General features: G+C 37.1%; 1 long non-coding RNA gene across 2 annotated transcripts in view; it reads right to left on the bottom strand.

The window, feature by feature from the left end:
• LOC116088100 overlaps positions 1 to 3,110 on the bottom strand; it is a 27,917-nt gene extending 24,807 nt beyond the window's left edge. For both annotated transcript variants that reach the window (XR_004117766.1, XR_004117767.1), the window contains exons 1-2: positions 3,031 to 3,110; positions 575 to 674 (exon numbers count right to left, since the gene is read on the bottom strand). This is a non-coding gene — a long non-coding RNA (uncharacterized LOC116088100). The remainder of the gene's footprint in view (positions 1 to 574; positions 675 to 3,030) is intronic.
• Between the last annotated feature and the right edge of the window lie 5,077 nt (positions 3,111 to 8,187).

Below are 8,187 nucleotides of genomic sequence, written 5' to 3'. Positions count from 1 at the left end.
GAGAGAGAGAGAGAGAGAGAGAGAGAGAGAGAAAGAGAGGAGAAATGATATGAGATTGGATACAGTGGAAGGTCAGATATGATTTCCAACAAGTATCAAACTCTTGCCTCATGGCTAGAACAAGTTCTAGTCTTTTATACCACAACTAAAGAAGGATTGAGTTTGAAGGATTTCAATGCAAAGAAATGCATTGTTGATAAAAGAAAATGTTAATTTCTTTAATCATTGCACATGGTATCCTAAAAATGTGTGCAATTACAATGTGCAGGTTTTTTTTTTTTTTTTTTTTAAAAAAAGACAAGAAGAGCAGATAAAATAAAAACAATATGAAAGGTAAAAGTCAGGCAGGCAGACAGGCAGGCACCATCTGACTTTCAATTTTCCTTTAACAGGAGCCACAACACATAACAGAAGAATGCGGCTCTGGAACATAACTGACTCTCCTAACTGGATTCATCTCAAGCTAAGAGTTAGCACTGTTAGCATTTTTGTTGCACACTCCGAAGAGAACACTGCTTGTCTTCACATTCTTCAGCTCAATTCATTTCATAATTTTTCCATCACTGGAGGTTACCTGGGTTGCTTTGATGCTGGGTCCATTTGTTATTATGTTTCATAGGATTCCATAAGCCCATGAGGGCCAAACATGTGAACTCCATACCAGATACTTTTATCTGTAAAATTAGATAAGGAGCTGTCAACTGACAAATAATAATTATAATATTATTATGACTACTTAGCATCATATTTATACCTCTTATATTTTGACTTCCATAATGCAATACCATCTCTACTTTCCATCAAACTTCATGAAAAATTGACAATATGAACCAGATATTCACTGCAATCTCCACCTTAAATTTAATGATGATGTTGAAGTTCTGTGACTTTCAGTGGTCCATATTTCTTGGCAATACAATTGGAAGGAGAACAAATGTAGCAGAAAAAACAAAACTGAGCATATTTTTCAGAAAGCACACACACACACAAAAGGTATTATTTTGCAATTTTCTACATGTTTTGAGACAAGTGAATAAGTCTTAAATTATTGAGCTGTCTTGGGTCCATGTAAAATGGACTACACATAATTTTGGCATATGCACAAAGATCCATGATACAATAAAATATAGACATTACAGGGAATGCAAGCCTCACAGTTGGAACTACTATTAAAAAAGAGAGAGAGAGAAATGGCATGGGACCAGCTTCAAGACAATTTAAGCACATTTTATGATGTTTTTATATAATCAATCAGGACTGAAGTCAAGTAAGCTTAAATCACTTAAAAGAATATTTTTAGGAATAAAACCAGAAAATACCCTGTCCATGAGAACACAATGTTCAGACATATTAAAATCCAGATAATCTTTGTCTTGTTACATTCACTTTCTTTTCTTTCTACCTTTTATTTCTTTTCAGTGAACTCTAATGTGAAGGATTGGAGTTACTGATCTTTAGATGGTAAATAAAGAACATCCCAGTAGGGCAGTTTTGTGAGTTACATATGATGGCATAACTATGTATCAAAGCAATTCAAGCTAAGAAACACATTACTTCCTAGAACTGGACTCTCTTACCATTCATTACAGATAAAGAAGTCTCTGGAGGAAGGAGTAAAGGCCAACTTAATTTTGAGCAATGGTAAGGATTTTTCTAGACACCTTGAGAATCTCCTGGATCTTAGGCTAGCCTACACCTTTCTCTTTTTCTGAACATGAATTGTCCCTTCATAATTGTTTTAATAACCTTGAATATATTTGAAATGCTTTACCTCTTCCTTGGAAATAGTTTCCTGAGTGCTTGTTATCAAAAAATGAAAAGGATGCCTGAAAGTATGATATTCTCTAGTTCTGCACTTAAAACAAATACCATTTGTCAATATAACAAATTCATGGACCAGAGAAATTGCTTTTCATAAGCAAAATATGAGGAATATCATGTTTCTTTAAACAGATGTATACTTGAGAAAAGGTGAGAATTGTAGTATTAAATTCACCAGCAAGTGCATGCCAGAATAAGCACATCCTATGGGATTGTCATTCAGTGATGGGCTGTCTACGTGGGAACAGAAGTTTTGACATTACAAACCATGAAGCATTCTGATGGACAGGGGTAGGATTATAGTTAATGTACAATATAATTTCATTATTTTTATTTATTTTTTACATTGCTGGGATTACAGTTTATAAACAGTGCTTGGAAAGGGTTTGTAGATCACAATTTATAAGCAGTGCTTGGAAAGAGTTTGTGGATAAGCCATCTATTGTAAGTCAATTCTCTGATAGACAATCCTCTTTGGTTGAATGGAGGTAGAAGTCTAGACTTCTTTTTAAAAATATTATTACTGATATTTTTATTTACATTATATCCCAATCATAGCTTCCCTTCCCTCCATTCCACCTACTCTATACCTTTCCCCTCCTCTCCCCTCCGTGCCCCATCCTCACTTTCTCCTTTGAAAAGGGGAAGCTTTCCCTGGATATCAGCCAAACTTGGCATATCATTTTGCAGTAGGACTAAGTGCATCTTCTCTTACAGACACTAGACAAAGCAGCACAGTTGGAGAAAGAGATCTAAAGGCAGGTAACAGAACCAGAGATAGCACCTGCTCCTGATGCTAGAAGCCTGACATAAAAACCAAGTTGTACATCTGCTACATATATGCAGAGTATCCATCTCATGCACACTCTCTGGTTGTTGGTTCAGTCTCTGTAGGCCCCTATGTGTCCAGTTTAGCTGATTTTTTTGTTTGATTGTAGTGGCTTTGACATTTCTGACTTCCTTCAATCTTTTCTCTCACTCTTCCACAGTATTCCCCAAGCTCTGCCTAATTTTTGGCTGTGGATCTCTGCATCAATTTCTGTCAGTTGCTGGAGGAAGCCTTTTAAATGACAGTTATGTTAGAAACCTGTTTGCAAGTATACCAGTGTATCATTCATAGTGTCCAGGGTTGACTCTCTTTCATGGCATTGGTCTGAAGCTGGGCCAGTCATTGGTTGGACATTCTCTCAATTTCTGCTCTATCTTTACCTCTACATATCTTGTAGGTGGGACAAATTGTGGGTCTCTGTGGGGAGCCGTGAATCTTGAGAGGCATTCGCCATGGCAAGATGGCACCTACTTCCGCTGTTAACTCCTAGTGGACAACTGTTTGCGCATGTGCGTAGAGAACTGTTTGCACATGTGCGTAGAGTGAAAAGGACGCCATGTCACGGCCCATCCCGGGAAGTTACGTAGGGTAATGAGCGAACAGCCAATCATGAGCAGACACACCACGCTGTGGGCAGATACGCACACTGTGGTGTATATAAGCAGTGCGGATTTTGGGCTCGACCCCCTTTTTCACTATGGATGGAGACAAATAAACAGTTGCTGCAGAAGGAACCTAGTGTCCACGTGTCTTCTTCCCGGCGAGAGGACCACGCGGGCTACAGGTCTCAGGTTTGGGGCTGGGTTTTATTTCAATCCCACTATTGGAAGTCTTGTCTGGTTATATTAGATAGCAGGTTCAGCCTCCATATCCCCCACTGTTAGCAGTCTGAGCTAGGATCACCTTCGTGGCATTATGGGAGTGTCCATTGTTCTAGATTGAGTCCTACCTTCTTTATCTCTTGCCTTCCTGCCTTATGTGTCAGCCACAATTCTTGTTCCCTGTTTGTTGCCTGAGCAGCAACCAGGACCTGGAGACTCCTGGCTAATGAGTCCATGCTATCACATTGAACTGCTGCTGACTCTGTCATGGCCACACATTTACAATATGTGATAAGGCATTTGTGCTTCATAATCAACAAAGAAAAAGACTTAAGACTCCTGTTTCTAAAACATAGGTCTTCCCTTTTTACACATATTTCAAATTAATGAGAAAAGCACAGGACTGTAACACTCAGACCTTCATTCAGACTTGATATGAGAGTTTCTGTTTTGTCTTACTGTAACTTGTTATGCCATGTTAAGTTCATATCCCTGGGAGGCCTGTTCTTTTCTGAAGGAGATGGAGGAGTGAGACATCTGGGAGAGAGAAGAGGTGGGAGGAAGAACTGAGAGGAGTGAGGGAGAGGGATCTGTGGTTAGGAGGTATTGTGTGAATGAAGGATAAATTAAAAAGAAAAGAAGCACTTTTAAAGTTCTAAAGTCTTTACATTGTCTTTCAATGTCAAGACATTCTAATTATGACTTGGCCATGGTCTCATATTTCATTAGTATGGTCTCTTATAGTAATCTAAGCAAATCCAATTCTCTCCAAATGGAAAATAATGTAGGAGACAAATGGATGGGTGAAGGGGGAGGCCTTATTCTTGAATATTCTTTATGGTCTCTGTATATTTTAGGGAAAACTGCCAGGGAACTTGAGATTACACCAATCATTGGAACTGTCCAGTGAGTTCTGTTTGCTGCAGAGAGTCAGAGCCAGCACTTTTAATGTCTTACTCAATTTTCTAGAGTCTATTCATGAGTGTCATACAGAGCTTTAATACACTGCAAAATCTTCAGATTCCTGTGAATGTATGTGTCTTTGGGAACATTTTCTTACAGACAAAGCCTATGGTAGACCTGCATTGAAGTTTAATCTCTGTCACGTGCTTCCCTTACAACTAAAAGAACTGTTCTACAAGGACTGTATAGAATGATGGTCAGAGCTGTCTTCTTGTGTTGAATGACAATTGTTATACTGTTTTTATGTCTTTATATAGTGTGTGTATTACATTCATTGCTTTTACATCAATTTGTCACATTATTTATACACACACACACATACTTCCTTTCTGAAGCCCTATAATTATTATTACTCCTTCAAAAAGTATTACCTTAAAATGGTCACACAGAGAGGACATCTGGCCACACACTTTAGATATTTTTCAAACTATTCAAGAAACAAGTGTGTTTTTAATTTTCTGTACCTATTTACCTTTTACTTGTGCACAGCATTTCCTTCAGGTAGTTGGTACTCAGAGACAGGTGAAGGGGCTTGTCAAATGCTACGTCAAGAATGAACTTTAAGAAAGCTTGGCAAACAGTCTGCTTGGAAACTATTCATTTGACCTTTAGTGACAAAGCTTATGCCTTGCAAATTGATTAATACAGATACAATATCAAATCATTTTTCATACAATTTTTTAATGTTTGTTAAGTGCTGGCGCAGTATGTAAACAGAGTATTTGGCATTTTTATTAGGCTGCGGAACTCAGTCATTTCCTTTGCAACAACATCTCATAAACTATTTTGACAGTCTAATAAACTATAAAAAGCTGTGGTAAAAACTGGCTCTGAATGTTATAACCGTACAAAATGGAAAGAGCAAGAGAAAACATCTATCACCGGGATTATTATCACTGTTGCCATGGCAACCTGGTTGCAATGGCAATATCTCCACGGCTCTGCTGTTTGTTATCATCTTTCTTGATTTTACATCATTGAAATTGTAGTAATTACACTGTGCCTGATGAAAAATGCATGCTGTCATGGCAACTAAGTCAAATATTCTTAATCATTTCACCTCTTCAATCTAAAATGTAATTGTTTGTCAGTAAAATAGGTTATACAGAAGGCTTCCATGGACTTATGAATGCTTTAAGTGTTTTGTGGAAAAATAGTGCTTTTATTCTCAAGACCTTAAGCTAAACTAATAGCCTGAGATGGTAAATAATGACTCATTAGAAAAAGTAAGCAGTATTAATTATAGTACAGTACAATTATAAACCATAGTGACTCGGTATTTAACATCAAAGATATAAGAGAAGATGTTTCAATTTCTCTGATAATGTAAAATAATCATTTGTATCAGGTGTGTATCCATTCCGGTGCATTTCATTTGTGTTCTAAAGGTCTGTATTTTCTGGTGAATATATTTTAGAATATTTTCTTCTCCTTGGGTGTAACTAAGGTAGAAAGAAAGAATTCCCTTGAAAATGAGAAAGTCAAAATAGTAAGACAAAAGAATATATTTTCAAAAAGAATGATTGGTTATGACCCTAGTAGCTAATCTTCAAAGTAGATATTTTATTTAGTATTTTATAAGCACATATTATTCTCATTATCATTATTTTCATTATTGGTCACATCTTATATATCTGAATATGTGCATCTGATAAGAGCAGAAGGTCAGAACCAATGTACAAATTTGTTCTATAAAAAGACAAATTTATCTGCCTGAGTAGGAATCCATAAATTAATTACAAAATCTCAGTATTAACATAGTAACTGTATTGTAAATTTATATAATTACCCAAGAGCTCTATTTTCCCTGAGGATAGAATTTTTGCTTGAATAGAAAAGGAAAATTCAGTTGAAATCCTTACTTGTGATAAGAACACAATTTTTATATCAGCTCCTCTTTATTTTTGATTTTTGATATAATGATGCTGCAAATGAAGGCAGCAAAATAAGTTAGTTATGCATTTCAAGAACTTATGAGTGATATAATTATCTTCATTAGTGTCCTTTGCTGTGTGGACTTTATCTTTGGAGTCCCAGGATAAGCTGAAGGTTACATCTTCTATATTTTAGATCCCTGAGAAAATTATACACCTCTTCCTCCTCAAGGCTCTTACATCTCTGCTCTTATAGTTCTCCTTTCTTTTGTTATTGTGTCATTATTTTTCCATGGGAAATAGGTAAGAGCTGACTCTAATATGATTAATTTATTTCTGCCAAAACGAGTTGTCTTTGCTATTGTAAGCCAAGATTTTATCAACACGAGGCCGAGGTTAAGCAACAAAATGCAAGAATGTATTTTCAGAGAGCTGGTGTACCTAAGTATTCATAAGGATGATAGCAATTTGAATGTGATGGGGACTGATTGATTGCTCTTTAATGGATTTAATAACAAAATTGCCTTGAAACATATTAATTGCTCCAACAAGAAAAGAAAACATTACACAAATGAAATGAATATAAAGCATGGAACTAAAATCCTCACTAATATAACTTTGATAAATGTGAAAAAATTAAACAGAATATGATAAATGTACATAAAAAGATAGAAACTGAACATTTTCTCCCCTCTGCCGTAAGTTAGCAAGGTTACACAGAAAGTCGCTGCTAATGTGTGTCGTATTGTATAACAGAAAATAAGCAGTGGGCAATCACAGACATCACAGACCTTAAGGATATTAAATACAGCATCATCAAAACACACTTGAAATTCTGAGGAACCAGACATTAGCAAAGATGTGTATGAAAAATTGTCCAGCTACTGACTCTGAAGGTAGCTAAGAGAATAAGCTTTGGTTGGGAATCTCAGTGCTGATCATATTTCTATATATCATAAGTCACCCCCAACGAATACCCTCCACTCTAGCTTCATGGAGTCATGGAGAATATGTCTGTGTTGGGGGTGAATGGTGTGTCTCAAATGTAGATGCCACACTTGTGACCACATACTCTGCCCTCCCACTCTCTCTCCAGAGGGATGATGTGGACGAGGCGGGGGTCAGAAAGACTGGAGAAAAGGTACTTGGGATCTTATTAATGTTAGGCATTTCTTAGACTTCTTTTCACATTAATCCCACACTTAGATTACAAATCACTTCTTCCTAAGTAAAATTCTTGTGGGGAAAGAATTGGTTTATACCATCAATGTGTCACATGCCTGGTGGCCTCCTTACCCCATTCTGGGCTGCCTCAGAGCTGCCTGTGTAGGGACAGATTTTGTTTTGTCCATCTAGTCCTGTCCAATGATGATGGTATCATAAGAATAAATTGGGACAACAAACCTGGCTTGGCAGAAGGAAATAGATTATTGGACTCTATCAAATCCACATGCTCAGGAATGGTCCAGCACTGTTTGAAGCATTCCTGTCAATGAACAAGAAGCCTCAAGACTTGCTCTGAGGGGGATATTCCCCAGCAGTAGAACTGCTTTCCCATGGTAGAGCCAGAGCATGTCAAATAGAGCATGCTTTCCTAAGGTGTATGACTCTCTCCGCCTCATAGTGGTGGGGAGAGGCATGCTGACGAGAAACCAAGTCCCACTGTAAACGCTAAAGTGGTGTAGGGATATGAGTGGTCGTTACTATTTAATCTAATTTCTCATTCCCTTCAGCAACATTTATCCATTCCTCTCACTGTCAGTTCTGAGCTTAGGGGATTCAAATTAATTTCAAGATTAGACTGAGTAAAACATAATTAGGAAGGTAAATGTTCTAGAGGGGAAAGGACATGAGAAAATGCATTCCAGCCATAAATATA

Source organism: Mastomys coucha, unplaced genomic scaffold (assembly GCF_008632895.1).
Source record: "Mastomys coucha isolate ucsf_1 unplaced genomic scaffold, UCSF_Mcou_1 pScaffold14, whole genome shotgun sequence".
In the NCBI taxonomy this organism is placed as follows: domain Eukaryota; kingdom Metazoa; phylum Chordata; class Mammalia; order Rodentia; family Muridae; genus Mastomys; species Mastomys coucha.
This window is presented reverse-complemented; position numbering and strand designations above follow the sequence as displayed.